General features: G+C 37.8%; 1 long non-coding RNA gene across 2 annotated transcripts in view; it reads right to left on the bottom strand.

Annotated features, from left to right (window-relative positions):
• Nucleotides 1–26,307, bottom strand: part of LOC147825616 (uncharacterized) — a 66,558-nt gene that overhangs the window by 33,664 nt on the left and 6,587 nt on the right. For both annotated transcript variants that reach the window (XR_015440337.1, XR_015440336.1), the window contains exons 2-3: nt 26,159–26,235; nt 24,506–24,717 (exon numbers count right to left, since the gene is read on the bottom strand). This is a non-coding gene — a long non-coding RNA (uncharacterized LOC147825616). The remainder of the gene's footprint in view (nt 1–24,505; nt 24,718–26,158; nt 26,236–26,307) is intronic.

The following is a 26,307-nucleotide window of genomic DNA, read 5'->3' as shown; positions in this document are numbered from 1 at the left end:
AAATGGAAACAAATTCTTTGCAAATAGGGAAGGGTGGAGGGGGTGAAGGGAGGGGAGGGGAATGGGGAAAAAAAAAGAACCAAGATACTCATGTAATGGTACAAGATCCCAGTGATGAATGTAACTGTATTTTATACCTAAAATGTACCGATAAACTTAATGGGCGAAAAAAATACCAAGAAAAAGAAAGGAGAAGATACAGACTTGATATTTAGTAGTCAGTAATACTGCATCACTATATGCTATAAGCATGTATTGCAGCACATCACTGTATGTTCCATGTATATACTGCATCACTACCTGGTTACTCCACTGGGACAAAAACTTCCCTAAGGAAGCTCTAGGTCTATCTGTTTCATTAATGAATTTTAATGTCGAGCACTGCACCTAACACATAAAAAGTAGCCACTCAATCGATGCTCCTGTAGCATGCCAGAGTACTATAGAATGCAAGTGCTAAATTCCATCATACACTATTCAAATTGTATAGAAAGATCAATCTAAATAATGACAGAACTTCTGAAAAAAAAGTGAGACTTCATCTGAGTTTTGAAGGGCTTTAAGTCCATGGACAGTTTCCCTCCCTCCCTTTCATCTCCCCTTCTATTTTCCACTTTTTCTTCTCTGTCTATAATCACTCTTTGGTAATCACATTCAGTCCAATGATTTCCAATGTCATCCATAGCATAGCAATTTGCAAATTCATATTTCCAGGATTCAATTCTCTACAAAAATCTAGTCATGCATCCAGCTATGTACTTGACATTTCTATGGGGAGTTCATTCAAAGGGAACTTTTAATCAGTTCCACCTCTCCACGCTGCTGCCAACTCTGCCCATTCCCAAGCTTCCCACTTTGGTAAATACATGTCGTGTTGCTTAGGCTAAAATCCTTTGAGTCAAGCTCAAGTCCTCTCTTTCTCTAAGTTCCCACTTCCCAAAGCAAGATTCCTTGGCTCCATATTCATACGATATCCATAATCTGACCACTTCTCACTAAAACAGGCATCTCCTGCCAGGATTTCTTCTATAACCCTGACTGGCCATCAGCTCCCATTTTAGCTCCTCCCAGTCCCCTTTTCACTTAGAAACCAGGGTAACTTTTTAACTGTCCACAGGACATTAAACTCTCCTGCTCAAAAGTTCTTACTGCTCAACCATCTCACCTGGAGCAGGGGAAAGTCCAAAGTGCTCACTGTGTCCTCACCTCGATGACCCATTTCCTGCTGTTCTCCACGTTGGTGATCAGCTCAAGCCACCTTAGTCTTTTTGTAGTTCTTCAGATCCTCCAAGCACACTTGAGCTTCAGGGCCTTTGGATTTGTTGTTCTGTCTGCCAGGAAGATTGCTGCAGATATTTCCATAAGTCTCTATCACCTCTTTTAGATCTTTGCTTAAATCTCCCCAATCACAGCATTTAAAAATAATGTCTCTGCTATGGAGAAACCTATATACCCATGTGTATTACTGCACTATTCACAATAGCCAAGATATGGAATCAGCCCACATGCCCACCAATAGATAAGGGAAATGTGGCATATACACAATGGAGCATTATTCAGTCCTAAAGAAAAATGAAATTATGTCATTTGGAGAAAATGGAGAACTGTAGTTCATCATGTTAAGCAAAATAAGCCAGACTCAAGCACATATTGCATATCTTTCTTAATATGTGGAATCTTTTTTAAAAAAAATTACATGAAAGCAGAAGGGAGTGTGTTACACAAGAAGAAGATCAAGGAAGGCAAATGAGCCAGTATGGATATGATCAAAATATGTTATACACATGTATGAAGATGCCATAATGAAACTCAGTATTTTCTAAACTGAATATGTCCTAATAAAACATACATTTAAAAAAATATCTCTCATTCACCTGCATAACTCTCTTTCATTTTACTTTGCTATCACCACCTAATATTTGATGTACTAGTTCTCAGAATAAATTTACGAGAGTGGGGACTTTATTTGACTTACTACTGTGTCTTCAACCCTAAGAAGAAGGATTAACACACTGTAGACCTTTAATATTGCATAAATAAATTAATAAAAACAATATGTGATTCAGGTTGATGTAAAAACTACAGGATGAGATTATAAATGATGTGGAAGCATATAGAAAGAATATGTCTATAATGTGGTAAAAAGTTTATGCTAATATGTAGTTGGAATTGTTTGCATTTAAAACAAAGCTGAAATGAGATATATTGAGACAAATCCCCAGGTGGGGGATTTAGCTCAGTGGTTCCACTGCCTGCCTTGCAACCACAAGGTCCCAAGTTTGATTCCCAGTAACAAAAAAATAGATCATTGGAGATAAATTCCCTTGAGATTATTTAGAATAACGATCACAAAATACATATTCTGAACAGAAATAATGGTATATGGTAAATGTTATTGTATACAAAAAGAGACACTAGCATGATATTAATAATAATTATTTCTGGAAATTGGAGTTATGGGTGATTTTTGCCATGTTTCTTTTAGTTTTTTGAGTTTTCAAATTTCCATTAGTAGTATCAGCTAATTTTACAACTAGAAAAAAATATTTTAAAAGTTGATTTAGATTTTTAAAGTACAGAAAAAGGAAGTTCAGGGAGAAGTCATTATTCTCTGTATGAAATATGACTAGTGAATGCCAAATATATTTGAAAAGAAGTAAATGAGAAAAGGGTTGTAAGAAAGGAAAGAAGGTTTAGGAATCTTTCCCAAAGGTGATTTTGGAGCCCAAATTTGAATGACCGTAAGAACCAAACACAAAAGGGGTAAAATTTTTTAGACAGAAAGAATAACAGGAACAACTCCTGCAAGATGGAATGAACTTGATCCCAGGCTCCTAGGGCAGAGAAGCTCAGCTTGTCCCAGCACCCAGAAGGAAGTTCGCAGCCTCCATCCCAGTCTCCTAGGGCAGAGAAGGTGAGCTGCGTGGGCGCCAGAAGCACCCCCTCCAGTGAAAATGAGAAGACACGTAAACAAGTCTCAAAAACAGACTTCTGGATCACCTACAGCAACCCCAAAGTGAAATGAGATGAAACAATCTAATACTCAACCAGCTGGACTCTCTGAACTGGCAACAAAAGAGGATCTGGGAAAAATGAAATCAGAAATAATTACTCAGATAACAGCAAAGATTGTGCTCATGGGGCAAGACATGATTAATAAATCTAGAGAGGACACAGATTAAAAAGTAGAGGATCTGAGGAACATGATGGAATCCCAACATAGGAAACAAATGGAATCCATAAAACAGATACAAACAGATTTCCAAGAGATTAAAAACTCCACTGAAAGTCTGCACAGCAGAATGAACCAATGTGAGGATAGAATTTCACATATAGAAGATAAGATTGCAATTAGTGAGGAGGAAAAGAAAAATTGCTTTAAAATTGTAAGGGAACATGAGAAATCAATCCAGCAGCTGCTAGACGATGCAAAGAAGAAAAATATAAGACTGATTGGAGCCAATGAAGAAACAGGAGAGAGTGCAGATGACATTAAAAAAAACTCTTCACAGAAGTGATGGCAGAAAACTTCCCAAGGAGGGGAAAAGAGCTTGACATACAGATAAGTGAGGCATATAGGACTCCAGCTAGCCTTAATCAAAAAAAATCTACACATAGGCATATAATAGTTAGGATTCCAGAAATCCAACAGAAGAACAAAATTCTACAAGCAGTGAGAGAAAAGAAACAAATCACATACAAAGGAAATCCCATCAGAATCACAGCAGACTTCTCAATGCAAACCCTCAAGGCAAGAAGAGCTTGGAGTGATGTATTTCAAGCCCTAAAGGAAAACAGCCTCCAACCCAGATTGATGTACCCTGCAAAACTATCTTTCAAAATGGATGGAGAAATAAGATACTTTCATGATAAAGAGCACCTCAGGAACTTCATGAATACCAAACTGGCACTCCAAAAAATTTTAGACAATACCCTAGGAAAAGACAATGAGGATCACAACCCCAGGAAACCCAGCAGAATGAATCCATTGGGCATGACAAATTAAATGCAAAGGGGGAGAATCCAACAAAAAGAAAAAGTAATGACAAGGCTTTTAAAACTTTTAACTTCATCTCCCTGAGTGTATAATTCAATCTTATTATTGTACTGATTAGTATTTTTCTGATTCTAGAGTTGCACACCATTCCTTGTGCTATACTGGCTATTTATCATCTTCTTATGTCTACATTTTAATTGGGTTGTCTATTAATGAGCTCTAAGAATTCTTTATATATTCTGCTCATAGGTTATATGCATTGGAAATATGGTCTGTTTAAGGACTACTTTTCATTTTAATGATGTCATTTAAAGTTCTAAATTTTGATGGAATCTCATTTATCAATTTTTCTCTTTTATACATCATGGTTTTTGTATCCTAGGTAGTTCTTGCCTACCCTGAATTCATAAATATTTTCCCTTATAATTTCTTTTTAAAGTTTTATACTTTTAGGCTTTCTTATTTAGGTTCATAGATCCCTTCAAGTTATTTTCATGTATGGAAATAAAGGGTTGAGGTTAATTTTTATATACGGATACCAGGTGTTCTAGTGCCATTTGCTAAAAACACTATCTCTTCCTCAGCTCTTGAATTGAGTTTATATTCTATAAAATGCTAATGTTAAATAATATTTCAAAACTCAGTGCACTATATATGTGTGGTTCTATTTCTAGATTCTCTGTTTTATTCCAATGATCTATATGTCTTTCCTTATACCAACACTGCCTTGATTACTGTAGCTTTAGAAGAAGTCTTAAAATTAGGCACTAAACGTCTTCCAACACTGTTTTTTTTTTTAACTTTTCTAGGTCCTTTGTACTCCTACATAACTTTTAAATTTCAATATCCAATTCTTCATTTATTGCAAGTATACACAGACCTGAATTTTTATATATACCTTGTGTTTTCTAATCCTGCTAAATTCAAGTACAAGTTCTAGGGGCTCCTAGAGATTTCTTAGTATTTTCTTTGTAGATGATCATTTCATCTGCATATAAAGATTTTGCTTCTGCTGTGCCAATCTTATCCTAGTTGTGTCATTTTATTTCCAGACTATTTTGGTTTAGGCCTATGTTTCAAAGTTTAATGGACAGATAAAGAGTAAGCATATCTGCCCTTGTTCCCCACCTTAAGGAGAAAGCATTGTATCTTCTCCATTTATATAAGGCATTCTCTCTGGAAGTATGGAGTACATGTCTTTAATCTGTTGAGTAGGTTCTGTTCTACTTCCAGTCTCCTGTTAGCTTTTACCATGAACAGCTGTAGAATTTAGTCCAATACTTTTTCTCCAACTAGTGACAGGATCATATGGCTTTTTCTTTTCCTCTGTTTAAATGATGACTTTTGGGGGTGGATCTTCCAATGCTGAACCAACACTGCCATCCCTATAACAAAACCACTTTCTACATCCTGCCAGATCTGACTTCCAATAGTTTGTTTTGTTAAACAAATTTCTATCTACGTTCATACCTTTTTCTTCTATTATCTTTATCCAGTTTTAGTATTAGCACAATGTTGAGTTTCTAAAATGAGGGGTGAAGTGTTCCTTCTTTTTTTTGCTTTAAATGTTGGATGTAATTTATCAGTTAAAATGTTTATGAGCCTGCTGTTGTCATATAGGTAGGTTTTCAAGCTAGGAATATACTTTCTTTAATAGGTGCTATTCAAATTTTATATTTCCTCCAGAGTTAGTTTCATTAATTCATTTTTCCAAGGTACTTCTTAGAAGTTGTGAAATTTATTTCAAAGCAGATTTTTGTAATATGCTTTCTATATCCTTTTAAATTCTGTAAAATCTGTGGTAATGTCTCCTAGATCTTAATATTGTAAGTTTAAAAATGTATAACTGATATTGTGTAACAGTAAGAAAAGATCTAAAAGAGCAGGGGAATTGGGAGGGGTAGGGGAAAGGAGAAAAGGGAAACGAAAAAATATGAGAAGAAAAAAAATGGAAACAAGGTCTTTGCAAATAGAAAAGGTGCAGGGGGTGAATGGAGGGCAAGGGAAGGGGAAAAAAATAAGAACCAAGATACTCATGTAAAGGTACAAGATCCCAATGATGAATGTAACTGTATTTTATACCGAAAATGTACCAATAAACTTAATGGAAAAAAAGAAAAAAAAAAAAAGATGGAATGATCTTGAAGTGTCTGATGCTTGGTAGCAAGAGTCGAGGTTGCAGAGGTAAGCAGAGGTGGGTTGTGTAGAGGTTTGTACATAAAAGTAAGGTATTTGGATATTATTATAAGTATAATGACAAATTATTTCGAGGCTTCAGCAGAGTAGTACAACTAAATTGACATGCTCTTTCTGTTGTGAGAAAAGCAGAAGCATGAAATGGAGCTTAAAAGTATGTAAACTGAAAAAAACGGCATGGTCTAGGTTAATAATAGTAGAGATGCCAAGTGGGATATATTTTAAAGGCAGATAATGTTAATATGTTATTAATAGATTATATTATTATAGATTATATAATTATATTATATAATTAATATTATATTATATTATATTAATATATTATAATATAATATATTATTATTATAGATTAATAGATTATATTATATTATATTATTATATGTTGATATGTTGTTAATAGATTGGTTGTGGAGGTAAAAGAAAAAGTGAAATGAGGAAAATTATTATCAAGTCATATGGAATCTATCCTAACCTACTAACAGAGTCTGGAGGCAAATGGATTCACATTTCGCCTAGAGCAAGACTTTAAAACTTCCATATTGCTACTCCAAATGCAACTACATGCCAGAGAGAGTGTTGGTTATTCACTGTTAACATGTGTCCTCTGCATGCTAAAATACTGTTGAAGGATGCGGTAACATGGTTTTAAAGAAGTAGAAAGGATGAATCTTTTTCTTTTGAAGTTTATGAACTTATAAGTGAGGCAGGACAAGAACAAATACATATATTATTATATATTATATATATTATAAATAAGCCTTTTCACGTGCTTGAGCATTGACATAATACACTCTGATTAATCAAGAAGGCTGATGTACTTACTGTAATTTCATCAAGAATTGTAGCTCTAAGAAATTGCACTAAAAAATCCAACTCTGTGGTTTATAATTACAAGATTGGGAAATGCCCACAGTTAAAAATATTATTGGATAATGGAAGTCAGTTCCACATGCCCATCTTTAGCCTCTGTATTTGCATAAGAGTATGTCACTCTGAATGACAGGATCATCAGTCTGTTTATTCTTCAGCTGGATTTACCCAACATTGAAAAGAAATGGCCATCTGAATAATGGACTAAATTTTCACTTGTCACACATGTGTTTTGAATATTGTAATAAAGAAAGCACAGAGTAAAATAAAAGAAACTTGCCTTCTAGGGAAGCTACCTAAAACAAATTTGCCATTAAAATAACCCAAATATAGGATTGTAAAAAATGTCTGACAATTAGATCTCACTTGAAAACTTGTTAATATGTCAAAATGAACTTTGAGAATAAAGAAAATTTTCAAAAATCAGTAATTATGGCACTGTTACTGAATTAGGAGCCATTCAGCAACTGATAATTCATTAGTTCTCTGAAATTTTACTTAATGGCTATCATAGAATGAGAGAATGAAAATAATTATCACATTCAGCAGATTTTTTTACTCTGCATAATTTATACCATTGAAATTTCAACAAGCTACAGCTATTGATTAATCAGTTAACTTTTCTTTCTCTCATGGTTGAAATATGATTACTAATTTTATTTCTCACATTTTAATTCACTACAAGGAAGAACAAGAATTTATCAACTTAATTGCTAAAGAACCTCAGGCTTGTATATAAATGGTAGTTGGAAGAGTTCTTCTCTTTCTTTATGAAAAATAGGTACCTTCAGACTTCCAGGGCTGGGAGATCTTAGTACATTTTTCTCTCATCTGGGAGCTATCCACCAAGAATCAGTACAGGGCAGTGGTTAAGAATGAGGGAATTACAACCCAATACTGAATTTTAATCCAACTACTTTGTGTACTCACAGTGGAATCATAGGCATGTAACTTTAACTCTCTCACAAGTAAAATGAGAATTCTAGAACCCATACTACAGAGATTAAGTGAAATAATGCATGTCACGTTTGGGGCACAGTGTCAGATGTGTAAGTGTTCTAAATTGGCTATAAAGATCGTTGTTCAAGAAACTCCCTTAGGACTGAGATGTAGAGCACTTGCCTAGCATATGCGAGACCTTAGGTTGAGAGAGAGAGAGAGAGAGAGAGAAAGAGAGAGGAAGCAACTCTGTATATGGTTTGCCATTACTATGGTTTGCCATTACTATGGCTTTTGCAGCTCTAAAATGTTCTGTTTTGAGTAACAAGTTAAGGACCCAAGAGTTTGTCTTGTGTCAACGTGTGGTGGCCCCAATAGTATTATTTTCTCATCTAGTTTTTTCTTGAAGAGGCTATCATAGAAGAAGCCTAGCTTTAGTGATATGCCTGTTTTTTGAGATCAACAAGATCATTCAGGAGAGGGAGGGATAGAGAAGGATCTATCTGTAGCATATTTAACAGGTCTTCTAACTGCATCTCTTTTAGACAAAGTTTTACAAAAACAAATATGTACATTCAACTTCCATTTTACTCCCATCTTCTCTGTCTAAAAGCATTGTTGCTGTACTGGTAAAGGTAAAACTACTATTTTTAAGAGAAAAACTGAAGCCCCAGACAGATAAGGAGATTGTAAACAGGGACCTAGCTACCTAAATGAGTTTCAAACTGGACAAAGAAAAAGTCCAAGGATACAGAGAGAGCTGCTACTGGTAATCTCTGAAAAAAATCAGAGAAAAGCAAAGCATAATTAGGCTCCTCATTGTCACAAAATAAAACAGTTGATTCTATGAAGCTCCAAGTAGTTTAAATAGACACAGAGAAATCCTGTAGAAAGCTAATTCAATCTACCAACAGCACTAATGGATGTGTGGCTGGCTGGAAGATGACAGAAGAAATCAAACAAGTTCCTCTTCATCCAATTAACTTTATCTTCATGCTTTACAAAGACAAAGAGGAAGAGGACTGAGGGTTCCCTCAATGATTGAAAAAGGAGCAGGGATTTGGAGCAAAGATCTATATAGCATCCTGAGTTGAAGTCCTCAGATGCTATGGAGACCATATCCCATAAAATCAGCCTGAGCGAAGCCAGGGGTGGGGGAGCAGAGGAAGACGCAGCCTATGCTCAGAAGAGAATAATGGCAGTGAGAGTACCAGTCCCAGCCCAGGCACAGGGCTGCAGAGACCTGAGTGGAAAGCAGCTACCAGCAGTGATAGCACTGGTGGGACAGCTTGTCAAGGAGAATTAGTTGACAAGTGGTGTGTAGATTATTTCTGAAACATCAGCAAAGTGATGCTGGGCCTCTACACAAATTATCAAAGAACAGTGCTCTATCTCGATGCAATGTGGAATAAAATAACAAATTTATAATTTTAAACATCTAGTATGTGCCAGGTAGGGTGTCTAACACTCACAAGAATCCTATGACACAAGTTCCATTTTTCTTCATGTTACAAATAAGGAAATTGATCCTTAGAATGTCAACCAACTTGGTCCATAAAATATGACTGATAAATGCCCATTAAGACCTGAACTCTAGTCTATGTAGCTTCAACTTGAGAACCATCTTCTGTACACTTGAGACAGAGAGATTCTGACACACCAGATGTTCACAGTTTGGATTTGGAATATCCCCTGCCCAAAGCTCATGTGTTGAAAGCTTGGTTTCTAGCACAGCAGTGTTCAGAAGTGGAGCCTTTGGAAAGATGATTGGATCGTGAGGGCTCTAACCTTACCAATGGATTCATTCATTGGTGGGTTCATAACTTGAAGGCATTATTGGAAAGTGATGGAAAATGAGGAGGTGGGGCCTGATTGAATGGAGTGGGTCATTGTGGCGTTCTCTTTGGGGACTATGTCTTGTTTGTGGTCCCTTTCTCACTGGTTTTCTCCTACTTAGCTTCCTCACTGTCCTGATATGAGCAGCTTTCCTCTACTGTTGGTGGTCTCTCTAGAGGGAGACCTGGAAGCCCAGAAAGCACCGACTTTTAAAGAAAGAAAAGGAGACAGCCTGGGGGACGAACAGCAGTTGAATTCCTCTGGCACTATTCGACAATCACAAAGGAAAGAAGCAAGGCTTTTATACATGTAGGAAAGCAGCTTAGTTATTCTGGCTATCATCTTTCTGATTTTAACCTCTGGTGACAAATGACTTTAAGTGACTCATAAAAGCTACAGGTGAATTCACAAGTCCCCTGTTTCCATTCACCAATCCCATACATCGAAGAGCACACCGCAGCCCTCTTCTTATCAAATAGTATCAAGAGAGCAGGACAACTTTAGCCAAAATGAAGCCCACCGGCCCACCACAAACATCACAGATGTGCATAGTGAGTCTTATCTCTCTTACCACCCGTACAGTCATTGGGTCACAGTCCTCTGATCCCAGGAAATGGTAAATAAGAAAACTAGGAAAACCTGTTTTTCTCCTGTGAGACTTTTACAATGTCTCTTAAAGTTTTCTGGCATTCTTCTAACAAATAGACTTGTGGAATTTCCCAGAAACGACTTAATTTTCTTAGTTAACAAACTTCTTGTGATCTATTCTTACAACTAGATAGCTGAATTCTACAATGTCCCACACTCTACCACACCCTTCTGCCAAGATGTTTCTGCCTCACTACAGGCCTAAAAGCAATGGAGTCCATGAAGAGAAACCTCTGAAACTGTGAGCCAACATAAAGCTTTCCTCTCTTTAAGTTGTTATTCTTAGGCATTTTGTTGAGTGATGGAAAGCTGATTAACACACCAGGCATCTTTTCTCAACTTTGGAAACCATAATTGCATACCTAATGAGTTTAATGCCCTTTGTAAAGAAGATCTCTCTCGGTCTCTCTCTCTCTCTCTCTCTCTCTCTCTCTCTCTCTCTCTCTCTCTCTCTCTCTCCCCCCACTCCCTCCCTCCCTCCCTCTCTCCCTCCCTCCATCTTTTCCCCTGACTCTCTCTCCCTCCATACACCTAGGAAGACCATGTGAGGACATAACCAGGTAAGAGATAATTTGCCTCATAACCACGTAAGAGATAATTTGACTATGCTGACTATGCTGTCATCCTAATCTCAGGTTTCTAGACTCAGTATCTATACAAAATAAATGTTCTCTTGTGTAAGCCACCCAGTTTATTAAATTCTTATTATAGTAGCCAGAACTGATTAAAACAATTACCTAACTAAAAATCAATAGTTTGCTGATAAAAATAGATTGGGTATCTTAAACAATAGAATTGGGTTTTTAAAACTAATAATTATGTTTTAGAAATATGTACTAAAGTTTTGGATAAGATGATATGATGTCTGGGATTTGTTTAAAAATAATCTAAGGAAACGGAAGAGTAGAAGGGGTCAGAGATAAAAGAATATCAATCATGACTTGATCATTACTGAAACTGTGAGAGGGCTACATGAGGATTCTTTATACTTTTCAATTTTTTTATTTATTGTTTGAAATTTTTCATAGAAAAGCAGTGCTCACTACATTAACAGAGTCTATAGTAGAGAGAGGAAATAAATTAAGCAAAGACATAATCACAATAACAAAGCCTAGCAAGAAGTGAAAAATATAGGTTTCTCTGAAATTCCTAACAGGAGGACCCAACCTAGTATAGGGAAGATAAAGGAGTGCTTCCCTGAGAAGATGGCATGCAGCTGGGCCTGGGGACAAGTGTAATATTAGCCAAATGAATGGGAAGGGAAGTGGAAAGAGAAGAGTGTTTCAGCCAGGGCAAACAAGATGGAAAGCCCAGAGGTGAAAGACAGACTACCATCCAAGGAACCAAAAGAAGTCTGCCATGACTGAGGCTGGAGAAGTAAGGAGAAAAGAAAAAAACATGGCAGAGAAATTGACCATTAATTTATTTTCAAGTGGAGAGTGACAGAATCAAATTTGAAGCTCCAAAGTATCACTCTGGCTTCAGGATGGAGAATTGACTAGAACAGGGAAAGCCTAGGGACATGGGGTGACCATGTAGGGCCTACTGCTTTTGTCTACACTTGAGAGGGTGGCAGCTTGTACTACAGTGGTAGTCTTGAGTAAGGAGAGTGGCAGGGAAATTCAAAAGCTATTGAGGATGTAGGAACCACAAAACTGAACAAAGATACTAAGTAAGGAGGGGCTAGTGAGGGAAGGAAGAGAGTCAAGGATAAACTTCAAATTTCTGATACATGTAACTGAGTCACTGTGATCTGAATGCTTGTGTTTCTCCAAACCATATGTTGACATCTGAAGCCTCAAGGTGATGGTATTATTAGATGGGGTCTTTGGTGATGATTAGATCATTAGAGTGGAGCCTTCATAAATAGGATTAGTGCCCTTATAAAATTGGCCCAAGGGGCTGGCTTTCCCATTTTACCATGAGAACATAGCATTAAGGCACCATTTATGAAGCAGAAAAGAACCCTCACCAGACAACAAATCTAACCGTACCTTGATTGTGTGTTGAGAGCAATGCTACATAATTCTAGGGAAAAATCATTTGAGTAGGCCTACTTCTCTTGCCTACAGACCAGCTATGACATTCCAGACATAACTGCATTTTGCCCTCGGGTCACAACTGAGACCTCAGTGATCTGGCAATGCTGTAATCTCCAGGACAAGACCACACCTTCGGGAGATGCCAGGGAGGAACCAAATCTTCATCTGCATAGTTCCTCATTGTTCTTAGATTTCCAGTGCCCCCCAGTCTTTTTACACCTTGTTTATCCCAATGTAAAGTACTGAACTCTGCATTTTCACTTGTTACATCTGTTTCCCCATGTACTGAATAAAAAGTGCTGCAAGCTAGGGGGTCTTTTGTCTTTGCTGTCCAGAGCAGCACTGATCAGACCCAAAGCTCAGCTTCTTCTCTGTCTCATTTGTCTACCTTTCCTGTAATTCGCCGCGTGCTGCCATGGCTCACAGGAGACTAGGACTTACTGCAGAGGTTCTGGTAACGTCCCCTTCCCCTGTTCCCTACAATCGTGGATTTTCCTGCCTTCAAAGCCATAAGAAACAAAGTTCTGTCATTTATGAGCCACTCGATCTATCCTACTTTGTTACAGGATCCCAGAATAAGATTTTGCTCTATTACTACCACCACTAACTGACTCCCGAAATACTGACCAGAAAACAGGATTAGAAGGGAGAACAATGAATAGTTAGTGAAGCCATACAAATAGATGAGAAAATCCAGGAAGAGAGTTTGAAATGAAAACAGGGCCTTTGACAGGAACCAGAGAGATAAGGAATCTAAAATTAATATTTCATAAGAAAGAAAGACTTAGAGTGGACCTCAAAGCAAAATTCTCATATGCATAGGACCCTAATTTTAAAAACAAGACTTGATAGTTCATATGTGTCCTTTTGAAGGCTAATCAAAAGCCAACGGTTTAAGATTAGAGAAATATATATGGGTCTGTTGTAAGAAAGAATTTCCCAAATGATCTAAGTTCCCAAGCTCTTATGGTTTGTCCAAGTACACTTCAATGACATTCTGTGTTATTCCATTTGATCTTTTAATTCTATGAGATAAGTGTTTCTGGCTCCATTTTGCAGATGAAAAAATTAAGTACCAAGGAGATATGCGCTTCATTCAAGAACACACAGTAAGTGAGTGTTCCTGCTAGAATTTGAAATTAGGCTTCGAAACCTATATTCTTTCCATCCAGCACCCTCAGAAGAATGTTGAACTAAACTTTATAACTCTTTCTATGAACCTAAAATAAGGAAGAAAATGTGAAATGTTCCCAGAAGGACTGCTACATACAATCATTTGGTCCCAATCTTTCATTTCTAGGTGCAAAGTGGATGAAGCATTTGAAAAACTGTTTTAAATAACATGTATATTCCCTCCCACTGTGTGTGTATGTGTGTGTGTGTGTGTGTGTGTGTGTAAAGCTTTTGCTAAAACTACTTTGAATGCTGAAGATAAAGATTTGACACTTCCCATGTACAAGTCCCTCAGCATTTTACGCAGAAAAATAACTGAAACTGTCTTCCTGGGCCATTTGATGTAAAATACTCCTGATAGAAAAAAATTCAATAAGAACAAATTGGCTATGTGCAAAATTAGCCATCAAACATTACTGTGGGGTTATTAGACTTTTAGATACATTCCTCCAACAAAAAGCCCCAAGTTCTACGCGCCATTTGTGGTATGCGATGCAAGACATTTATAATTCTATTGTGTTTCAGCTTAATGCTGGAGAACTGTCAACCTCTTTTCATGACAGCATTGGCACATGTAGTCTGACTCATGCTAAGAGAGTTGAAAATTATAACCTTTCAGTAGCACATTAGTCTTCATTTCCCAATTTATTTGTAGCATTTTCAAGTGGCAAGACATTTTTACAGCATACATATATTGCTAGAGTTATATAAAAGTCAAATTCATTCTAAAGCAAAGATAGGTGATAAATATCCAGTCATTCTCTGTTGCACTAGAAATAAATAGATTTTGGAGTACGGACTTATTGCCATAATTTAAGTTAGCAATTAAAGTGAGATAAAGAATAGTTTACTGAGTGTCAAAATGCTAAATTGTGATCAACAAGCACATCTGTATTTCTGAAATTCATATTGTAACTTTGGGCATGTTAAAATTTTCATTATCCATCTTCCTCTTTAATAAAATAATAATTCATATCCAAATCTTATCTATCTCATTGAGCTGTTCTGATGCCAAAGGAGATGAGATCACCAACAAGAGAAACATAATAGATGTGCAAAATTTCTGCCTATTGCCATCTTTTCATTCATTCATTACAATAATAAATTTCTTTTCTATGTTTCTGTGGCTCTTTCTCCAGGCCTTGTGGTACAGTGTTTTCTCACTGGTCATATGTGTTGCTTTACAATGATTTTTTATTAATGAGGTTTGCCTTTGAATTTAGAAGGAAAAAGAGATCCTAGCCATCATTTATAAACTGGGATTATGGGGAAAATAAATCTTGCAATTGGATAATGCAGAAATCCACTGAATTCTCTGATACTAGTGGGTGCCCAAATTATTCCAAACTGGTGTTTGTCAACAATGTGCTGGATGCCTCTATTCTGTCACCCCTCTGTGCTTAATATTGTGATGCATGGCTGCCCAAATTCCCATTGTCAATACCTGCAGTACCTTAAGACCTTTTCAGATCACAAGAACCAACTCTGCTCCCACTAGGCAGGCCAGAAATGGCAGGGACCTAAGGATTCTAGAAGAGTCTTTAACCAATGACTGATAGGAGCTAAAGGATAAACCATCCAACTCTAGCCCAGTGTCTAGATCAGAATCAGCTCTCAGATCTACAACAAATCCATTGAGATATTTTACCTCCAATAACCAGGATAAGTACATATAGAAGTGAATCTATTAATCCCATGAAAAGGACCTACATTTATTTACCCATGCACTACCCTGCGTAGAAGGGAACCACTAGATTGAGCATTGTCTGAAACCAGGTCTGAGAAGACCCTGGAGAATGAAAAATGTTAGAAGAGGGGAAGTAATGGAAACTAGTTGATAAATGGACTTCTGGGATGAGTCTGTCTCACAATGAATCAATTTCTCAATATTTGTTGTGTAATAAAGATGATAGCCTTACCCCAGGTAAGACTCTCACATTAGTTTAGATCTTAGGAATAAGAATGTTGATAGGCTCATTGTAAGAGGAATGCTTTTACCAGGGAAAACAGAAAGGGTTCCACCAAATGCTCTATGGAGAAGTAGAGAAATGAGTTTCTGCCAGATATCATTGTCTCTGGTCACTGTAAGTTGTGAGAAAGTACCTGAGAAAAATAATTTCAAGGCAGAAAGGTTTACTTTGGCTGATGGTTTCAAAGGCTTGGTTCCATTCTGTGGGCCTGAGGTAAGGCAGAAGATCATGGTGGCAGGGCATGGTGGAGCCAACTGTTTATCTCATGATTGTTAGCAGAGAAAAAGGGAAAGAGCCAGAAAAGAAGGGACCAAGGATAAGGTATATCTTCAAAGGCACCATGACCTAGTTCCTCGAACTGGACCCTACCTCCTAAAGCCTATTCAGCTATGAACTCATCCATCAGTGGATTAACCCACTGATCAGATAATATCTTCATGATTCAGTCACCTTGAGGCCCCACCTCTGGGCATTGTTACATTGGAGATTTAGCCTCAATACACAAGTCTCTAAAGGATATTTCATATTAAACCATAGCAAAAGTGCATAGAGTTGTTACTATATAATAGGACAAAGGAAGATCTGCAACAACCCAGAGAATTCACTGGAGCCCTGGTTTATGTGTCAATTCCCTATGGCAACTCTATAGGAGCAATTTAAAAGCCCTAACATAGCATCACTAGGATATAACAGAAACTCAGGACCCTTGAGGATGAAGGTTGATGTTACCTCACTATGGAAGCAAAATCCACAAGCAGAAATTCTGGCTAAGGCTGAAGGAAGTCTAGAGTGAATAGTAGAGGATGGAGATGATAAGCATCATTATATCCATGAAAGCAGTTGCAGCAGTGAAAACCATGAACCTGCCCATGAATTTTTCTATTTATTTGCAACTGTGACTGGGCACAAACTTGAAATAAGATGGGATGGAGTAAAGTTAATGTGAGTCACAAGTGGATTTGGGAGAAGCAGGAAGAGACCACACCATTCATCTGTGCCTCGCCCATGTCCCCTTGACATCATTTTCTTGGCTCAACTTTTCCACTTCTACCACCCTCAGCTACTTCCTGAAGGCTTTTTTTGTCCTGGAACTAATGGTAAGTACCTGGGAATTAATCTATCCTCATTCTGATGTAACTCTTGACCAACACCAAGGGTAGTTGATAAGTAAACACCCAGATTCCTCAGTCTTCCTATGAGATAACCCAAGTATGCCTTTTGCACTGTCTCCTAGACTTCACAGAGGAACTAAATTCTTACTGCCTATATAATAGACTCTTGTTTGACAATGCATCCTTTTTTGGCTGCCTTTCGTTAATTATGGGAATGAGGAGGCCAATACAAGGAGTAATCAAAATATATGGTGAATGTTTAAATATTTTTAAATCTACCACAATAAAAGACATATAGCTATTAATCCCCCTCAAAATACACCCTCACTTCAAACACACTTATCTAATCTTTCTTGTCACTTTCTGAGCATGTTCTGAAAATCCTTTCTCATAAGTGTCTTTATGAGGTGTGACCAAAACTTTAGTGAGTGCTGCCAAGTGCCATCCAACAGGAAAGCAGGCTTTTAAGAACAATGCCATGTGCCCTCATCCACCTTCCTCACCAGATCTGGTGCCATGTGGCTTCTACCTCTTTCCCCAAATCAAAATGATCATGAAAGGTAAGCATTTTGAATTGATTCAGAACATAAGGAGAGCCATAACAATGAAACTAAAAACATGAAAGATGACTTCCAGAACTGCTTCAGAAAGTGGCAAGATTGATAATATATTCCCAGAGGAGAGGGGATTATTTGAAGGGGGGTTGATGGCAATATGTCTTTTACTGTAAAGAACTTTTAAAATTTAAAACTTCCCTGTATTTTTCAAACACAATTGGTAACTATCAGAGCTCCAGCCATCACTTGCACTGCACAGCTGCCTAGAAAGCAATCTAGGTTCACCCAACAAGTGTTAATAGCTGAAAGTGCAAAAAGCATAGGATACGCACAACAGTAGTACTCTATTTGAAGTTTTTCTTTTTGCTACAAATATGGATACCTCAAGATAATATACAGGGATAAAAATAAAATGGAAGCCAACAGTATGGCCTATAAAATAAAAAATTGATAAACTTGACCTCATCAAAATTAAAATAAAACAAAAAACAAAATTTTGCTCTCTGAAGTAACCTATAAAAAGATAAGATACTGACTTGGAGAAAATATTTGCACACTTCACATCCAACAAAAAAATTTATGTATAGAAAAAAATATATATAACTCAAAACTCAATAGTGGAAAAAAAGCAATTAGAGACAAATAATTAGAAAATGGGCAAAAGACATGAATAGACATTTCTCTGAAGATGGCAGATGAGCACAGGAAGAGATGTTGAACTCATCAGTCACTAGAGAAATGCAAATTAAAGCCCCAATGCATAGTCACCATATTAAAAGGGATAAAGCAAAAAATTGATGACCCCAAGTATTGACAAGAATGTGGAGAAATTAGGGTAAAGGGAGGGCAGGAGAGTGGGGAAAAAAATAAGAACTGAGATACATCATGTAAAGGTACAAGATCCCAATGATGAATGTAACTGTATTGTATACCTAAAATGTACCAATAAACTAAGTGGAAAAAAAAAAGAATGTGGAGCAATTACATCACTCATACTTTGCTGATGAAAATGTAAAAAGGCACATACAGCCACTCTTTAAAAAGAGTATAACAGTTTCTTATAAAACTAATCATGCACTTATCATGTGAACCTGTAATTTCAGTCTTTGGCATTTATGCAAAGTAATAAAAATCTTCTCTTCATACAAAAAACCTATAAATAAAGTCCACCGCAGCCTTATTCATAATTTCCAAAAGATAAAAACAATTCAGATCAAATGCTCCTCAACCAGTAAATGTTTAAACAATGGTATATCCACCTAATGGAATAATAATAATAATAATAATAATAATAATAATGAACTATCAATCCACATAACATCTTGAAGGACTCTCAAAGCAATTATTCTGAATGAAAATAATCTCAAGTTATATGCTGTATATCACATTTATATGGAGTTTGTGATATACAGAAAGTGTAGAGATGAAGCACAGATTGGTAGTTACCAGGAGTAAAGGAGTAGATGCTGCTATAAAAACGTAGTGCAAAGAGTTCCCTGTGATGGGACTGTTCCATGTCTTGACTGTTGTGAAAATCCCATCACTCCAGGTGTGATAAAATTGCATGGAACTAAATATATACACACAGAGACAGACCCACAAATGAGTGCTTCTGAAACTGTTGAAGTATGAACGAGTCAGTGAGTGGTACCAATGGTAATTTCCTAATTCTATAATTATACATAGTTACCACTGAGGACAACTAGGTGAAGGCAATATGGAATCTCTCCACAGTATTTCAACTACCTGTGAATCTCCCAGACTTAGTTAAATAAAAACTTCTTTTCTTATAAAGTATCCAGCTCCGGGCATTTCAGTACAGTAATGAAAAACTGAATAATACATAATAGAATGTACTTTAAAATGCTATAAAATACAGTGTTCCAGAGAAATACAGGGCAAGGATTCTGCTTGTACTGCTGAAAAAATCCATGCTGCTTATTGGAATAGTCTGTTTCCTTGTCCAGCTCTGTCCCTGTAGAGATGGTTCTACTATGGAAAAAGCTAAATGCTGAGCCCAGTCTTTCTCATTCCAACCAAACCTGACTCGTGGCTTCTGCTGCAATACTCATTTAAGAAATACCTGCAAAATGATCAATCAAAACAAGAATGAGTTCCTAAATCTCTTAAGAATACTGTTTGCCTGTCCAGAAATGTGGTAAATAACATTTTCTCTGAGATGTGCATGGTTCGGACAGAAGCCCTGGTTTTGCATAGAGCTCTGTCTCTTTTACTTCCTCACATGTAACCATTAGATTATTGACTCTCCTAGGAAAGAGAAGGCAAGCACATTTTTGCCCCTGTAGTTGAAATTTGATGTTGAACTAAAAATCACTCATACATCATAAGAGAATTAATATAAATACATTGGATTTTTAGTTCATTTGCCCAGAAAACAAGTGTCTTTTGAACCCAAGGAAAGACATTCCCAGAGAAAGAAAGCACTTCTCTAAGTGGAGTTCGAGCATTGCAGGCAGAGACAGTTCTGTCTTGCTGTAAACCTCAGTGCCCACATAGAACAGACGGTAAATGAATATATAGTGAGTTAATTAATTACTTAATTACAAGAAAAACACTCGGATTCCTGCATTAGGGAACCCAAGCTCCTGTTCACTGCTTAGCTGTCTGCCCTTGAGTAATCTCTTTGTGATACTTGGCCTCAATTTTTCTAGGACATGGATAAGGGAAGCTGTTTACCCCAACCATTAAGCAGCAAAACCATTCTGCATACTTTGTACTGGAAGCTCTTGGGCTTCAAACTATGTTCCAGGAACACTACTGAGAAAATGTCACTGCTGAGTGGAAGTAGCCAGATTGATTACACTTGCGTGACAGTCACAGAAAACATTTAGGCTGGCACTTCTAGCAGCCTCCACACTTGCTCCTGAGGTGAAAGGGGAGTGAGAGTAAACAATTCAGCTAGTCTTCAACACTGTTTTTCCAGAAGAAGCCAGATTTCAGTAAAATTGAGAACTAAACAGTTTGTGCTTTTCCATTCTCTCTCCCTAATACTTATGTGTTCAGTTTAATAATTTTTACCTTTTAAAGTAAATTGCTATTGCAGAAACACAACATACATATTGTGGAAATAAGTAAAACTTAATAATAAAAATATGACATTTCTATCATGACGAGATTGCCCTAACACCTTGGTGCATGGCATTTGTGGGCACTTTCTATGTTTAATGTACATATGCATGTAACTGCAAGGAAGTGATATGCCATTTTATCAGCTATCTTTTCATTCAATGATCTTTATGCTATTATTGCAACTAAGATCTAGATGATATTCAGATTTTCATGGTTGACCCCAAAACGTTCTTAAACTGGTTTGTTCAAACCAATATCTTAACCCAGTACAAGAATGGCATTGCATTTCTTTTTCTCTCTCTTCATCCTTTTTAAATCTAGTTCATCCTCCAGGATCTGTGAAATAGAATGTCTCAATTTTCCTAGAAAATATCCTGCTCTCTGGATTTGTATTTGTCTTTACTGCTCTTTTGCAGCATTGTTTCACTATTCTTACACAATAGAAGTTCCACCTAAAGGCTCGATGGATTCAGGTTGTACCACACTGAAAGATTTGCACGTCATTGGTGATGCCAAGTCTGACCCCTGGTTGGTGTGATGATGATCTTGTTTCATATTTTGCTCTAAAGTTTCCCCATCCCCTTTTTTCTAAGTGTATATCTGCATGTTGATACTATGGGGCTGTTCAGGTCTCCTTCAACTATCCTAAAGATTTTTAAATACAAATTGATCATGTATGCCTGGATTAACATTCATTACAATTTCCAAATCACGTTTTCCTATTTCTTTGCAAATTAAAAGTAATCCTTCTTCCCCTTTGAGCATCACAACTGTCCCCTCAACCAATTGTGAAATCTCGGGGGTCTACCAAGGGTGTCTTTCACCTCTGGTTAGTATGGCCACATATAAATTTATGGGCTTCTACATTTGCTTGTGCTGTTCAACAGGGTGAGGGGAGCTCACTCTGGTCATATCTTTGTAAAATATCACTCCCATGGCTTTCTGTTTTATAATGACACTATTGAAATGACACTCATATATAAAGGCAGCTAGAATGGGGTGGTCCATTTCCAAAGTGGGATCATGAAGTAGGTCTTGGAAATAGGCACATTTGGAAGTGGTTTATATCTCATAGGAAGAATTCAAAAGCTGTTCTGTTTTTTGCCTTGGGAGGTTTACCATCCCCCAAATCCCTTCTCCTCTTCACTGCCCAACCCTGACTCTGCAGTCAGGTCCAGTGGGTTGGGGGTGACTCAATCTAAGCCAAGATCACCTGCCCCATCCTTGGTCCTATCTGGTCCACAAGACCTAACAATACATGACTACTGAAGCTATGGCCTCCTGAAATTCTTGAGTCACAAATGCTGGAAATGAAAGGATACACTTTTATCTTGTGTGTCTTGTGTATCAGGCATTCTTTTAGGTATATAATTCTGAAACAGAAATTTACGAATAAAGAAACTGAGGACAGAGATATTTGTGCTCTTGCCTGAACTTCAGACTCAGTCTTTCTTAACATTTTACCATATTGTCTCCTGCTGGCAGAGTGCACCTGCCACTCTAGATGCTAAAAATGTCACATGAGTGTGTGACTGTCCAGGCCAGTGGTATACAAGAAGTTTTTCAAGGGAGTTTTGAGATATGCCTCCTTTCCTTTAAAAAAAGAATGTCTGAGAAGAAACTACCCCTCCCTACTTTTACTTTCTTTTTTCTTCTTTTTCCTGTCTTTTTTTCCTCGTTTATTTTTTATCTTTGGTGCGATTATGTGAGAATATTAGGCCTAAAGGTATGGAAGTCATCTTGTACTGTATTTTTAAGGATCAAAGCCAGCATACAGACCATGACAAGCAAAAAAGCAGGCAGAACTTGAGAACTTAATGTCAATAATCAAGGCAGAACTCGAGGACTTCATTGTATCAATGATGAGGCTTAGCACTGCCCTGAGTCCCAGCTTGCTGTTACATAAGATAATAAATATCATCCACACTGGTAAACCTAGGAAAGCAAAGGTCAAGGGTTTGAACTCCAATCCATCTGTATCTTATGAAAACAGGAGTTTCAATTTGTTGGTTCTCCCGATTTATCTAAAATATTCAAAGGAGACTCAGGGAGATAGCTACCCCTGCCAAGTTCTACCTAGCTGCCTGCAAACATAAGCTGGATGCTCAGTTCTTTCCCTGCCTTTTCCTCCTTCCTGAATCTGGCCTATTTTTCAGTGGTTTGGTCTGTGACTTACTGGCTGATCTTGGCCCCAAATCTGTTCCTCCATCAAGACTTGAACATGCCCTTAGGGTCTGGCCTGGGAATGACATCTGTCTCTACATCAACTTCTCTTCTCCTACAGAAGTGCCTGCATGCTGTCTGGAAGCCCAAGCCAAATAGAAAACAAATGCTGAGCAAATACTCTGGTCTTCAGAGTACGGTGTTCATGTAATAATGTTTTCTGCTCCTAGACTCCAGTCATCTGTCCATTAGATAGATAGATAGATAGATAGACAGACAGACAGATAGATAGAAAGAAATGCTGAGCGAGAGTATACTTACCTCTTGCAATATTAGGTGCTGACATTTTCTTTCAGGGAAATACCTTAATTTCACATACCCATTTCCATTAAGATTCATTAATTCTTGTTCTTGTTTTTTCCCATTCCCCTTCCCACCCTCCCAATGATGAATGTAGTCATAATGTATACCTAAAATGTACCAATAGAGTTAATTTTTTTTAAAGATTCATTAATTCAATTAAAAGGCATTATCCACATATAATATATACTTCTGTGCTATATTATATTATGACTATATAATGTGTACTTTTATGGTATATTTAAAGTGTCAGATACAGTTTATAATAGTAAAACTTGGAAACAGCCCAAGTGCCCATCAACTGGAGACTGGATAAAGAAGATGTGGGGTTTTTTATAAAATGGAGTACTACTCAGCCATAAAGAATGAGAAACTAGAGACATTTATAGCTAAGTGGATGCACATTGAGGCCACACTCTTAAGTGAAATAAATAGGATACACACGTGTAAATACCAAATAGTTTCTCTGGTGTGAGAAACTGAAAGTGTAAATAAGGATCAAAATGTATAATTGATATTGTGAAATAGGAAGAAAAGGTCTAAAGGAGTAGGGGAATTGGGAGGGGTAGGGGAAAGGAAAGAAGGGAAAAGAAAAAACAGGAGAAAAGGGAAAAAAATGGAAACAAATTCTCTGTAAATAGGGAAGGGTGGGGGGGTGAAGGGAGGGCAGGGGAATGGGGAAAAATAAGAACCAAGACACATCATGTAAAGGTACAAGTTCCCAATGATGAATGTAACTGTACTGTACACCTAAAATGTACCAATAAACTTAATGGAAAAAATAAAGTGTCAAATAAAAACTTAAATTGCTCCCTTAACCAAATTGTAGTTTGAAGGTCTGCCAATGCCTTAACTGAAACGAAAGATACAGAAAGGAATGTTTTTTATTTCTGAGATCCTTGATCACCACGAATATCCCTCCCCAATACACAGTCGCCTGTGAAGATTGAGGCCAAGAGCAGAAATGTCTCCACACTGTCACGTCTGATGTGTGAGCCTGCAAAGTCAGGGGCTGGGTTTGTTTTTACTCAGAATCCGAAATTTCAGATGACTGGAGCTGGAGGGGCTACAGCACATAAGAAACCACTGACTTCAGGGACTGAGGAAAGGGTATAATTTGCTTAGTCTGTTAATTATGATTATGTTCTTTGCCCTTTTTGGAATGTCTAGTTTAAATCCTACTAGCACGTGTGCATTTCTTGACATCTGGGACCTCCACTGGAGACTGGAAGAACTCCAGTTCACTTGTCAGGCAAGGAAGGGCCAGCTAGGCTATGATGAGCCTTACTAGTTCCTTTCTAAATGTGCTTTTTTTCGTTTTTAATTGAACCACCTGAGAAAATGCCAGGAGCTAAACCCTAACTCGGAGCAACTGACACATTAAACTCAACATTTTACAGTAACAGCACATAGAGATGCCAAGTTCCCTGGCTAAGCCGAGTCGTCTGTGAAATGTGGACACAATTCAGTTAAATAATAGAACAGTGGCAGCCTGGATTTATGTTTCTGCATGATTTCTGCTTAGTTCAAATTAGACCCACTGATTTCTCACCAGGCAGTTTAGACGGTAGGAGACAGTTCATATTCAGTAATAAATCTCATTTCCTCTCAGACTAAAGGAGACAACAAAAGCCAGATGTCCATTAAGGCTGCTCATTATGCTCAATGATCCAAAGATGGATGCGGTGCATTCCTGGATTTTCTTCTGGACCACAAGGTGGTGCTCAATTACTGGAAATGCTTAAGTTTGCTGGTGTCAGTTGCCTGGGAGAAAATAGAAAAAGCCATCATCTCAGGTGGCTGAATGGAGGGAGGAGGAGAGGGAGAAAAAGAATAGGAGAGGGAGAGTGGAAAAGGAGAGGCACAAGGAGAGGACAAGAGAGGAAAAGAAAAGAAGAAAAGGCAGCACTAAAAAGGGACTAGCAAGGACTCAGTGGACAGCAAATCCCCACTAATTCTTTGAGACAGAGAAAGAAGGGGAGAGAGAAAGGATAGGGAAAGGAGAGGAAAAGAAAAGAAAAGAAGAACAAACAGGCTTAGTAAAGGTGTAGCAAGGCCTCAGCGCACAGCAAGTTCTCACGACTCTTGGAGAGGGACAAGGAGGAGGAGAAGGAAAGTTAGAGGGAGAAGAAAGGAAAAGGAAAGAAAAGAAAAAGAAGTACAAGTCTGAAGGGCCTAGCAAGGTCTTAGTACACAGGAAATTTCTACTACTTCTCGGAGAAAAAGGGAGAAAGAGAAGGAAAGGGAGAGGAAAAGAAAGGAAAATGCAGGCAGCATAGGAAGGGCCTAGCAAGGTCCCAGTGCAAGACAAAATAGCAGTAGAACTTGGAGATAAAGAGGGAGAAGGACAAAGGAAGGGAGAGGGAAAGTGAAGAGTAGAGAGGGGAGGGCAAAGGAGGGGAGAGCAAAAAAAAGTAAAATTGAGTCTTAGAAAGGCCTGGCAAATCCTTAGTGCACAGTAAATTCTCAGAAGGCCTTGGAGAGGGAAGGGAGAGAGAGAGAGAGGCAGAGGCAGCAGAAGGGGAGGGGTGGAGAGGGAGAGGAGAGGAAAGAAAAGATATAAAAAAAATAAAACTAAAGAAAAGAAAAAAAAAATGCAGGCCTAGAAAGAGCCTAGCAAGGCCTCAGGGCACACAAGGCAAATTCCCACTAATCCTTAGTAAATTCACCAGAGCCTGAGTTTCAGGAGATGCAGGCTCCAGGTAAATTAGGTCTAAAAGTCAAAGAAGCTTAAAAGTGTAATTAAGTCTTCAGTTCAGTAATGAAGGCAGCACTAAACAATAGGCCAGGTGATTAATATAACTGAGCTCAGAGCTGAAAGAGCCCCATTTTCTCTGTCATAAATCCCGCACCTACTACGGACAGATGGGCTAAACAGGAAAGGAAACCACAGGTGGATCTGCAGGAAATGCCAGGCAACTGGGAGGTCACCTTCCCCCCCAGATTCAGAGAGCTAAAGATGAGGGATCAGGAGCCTCCCCCACCCCTTCCTCGTAAGCCAGTGCTGGCCCAAGAATAACCACATGTAGCTCCTGAGCACTCCCTGCACTGGCTCTGAGTGCACCCCAGCTCAGTAACCGTGCTGAGTATTGATTACATGTAGAACGATAATTTGGATATTTCCAGTGAATAAAATTGTAAATCAATTTCCCCTGTTTCTTTTTACTTTTTTTATTTGGTTCCTAAAACATGTTTAATTACTTACCTATGTGGCTGGCATTGCTTCCACAGGCTATTTCTTCTGTAGTGCTGCTTTACAAGGCATCAATGTAACCACATCATCTGTAAAATATTGAAATGCTTCTGTAGAAGTGGGGTGGTAGCAGTGGCTTTGTCACACAGCCCCTCTGTGTA

Source organism: Heterocephalus glaber, unplaced genomic scaffold, assembly GCF_053883595.1.
Source record: "Heterocephalus glaber isolate CG9 unplaced genomic scaffold, H.glaber_assembly_v1.0 deba00001497, whole genome shotgun sequence".
Lineage (NCBI taxonomy): Eukaryota > Metazoa > Chordata > Mammalia > Rodentia > Bathyergidae > Heterocephalus > Heterocephalus glaber.
Note: the sequence above shows the minus strand (reverse complement) of the source record. Positions and strands in the feature narration are given on the sequence as shown.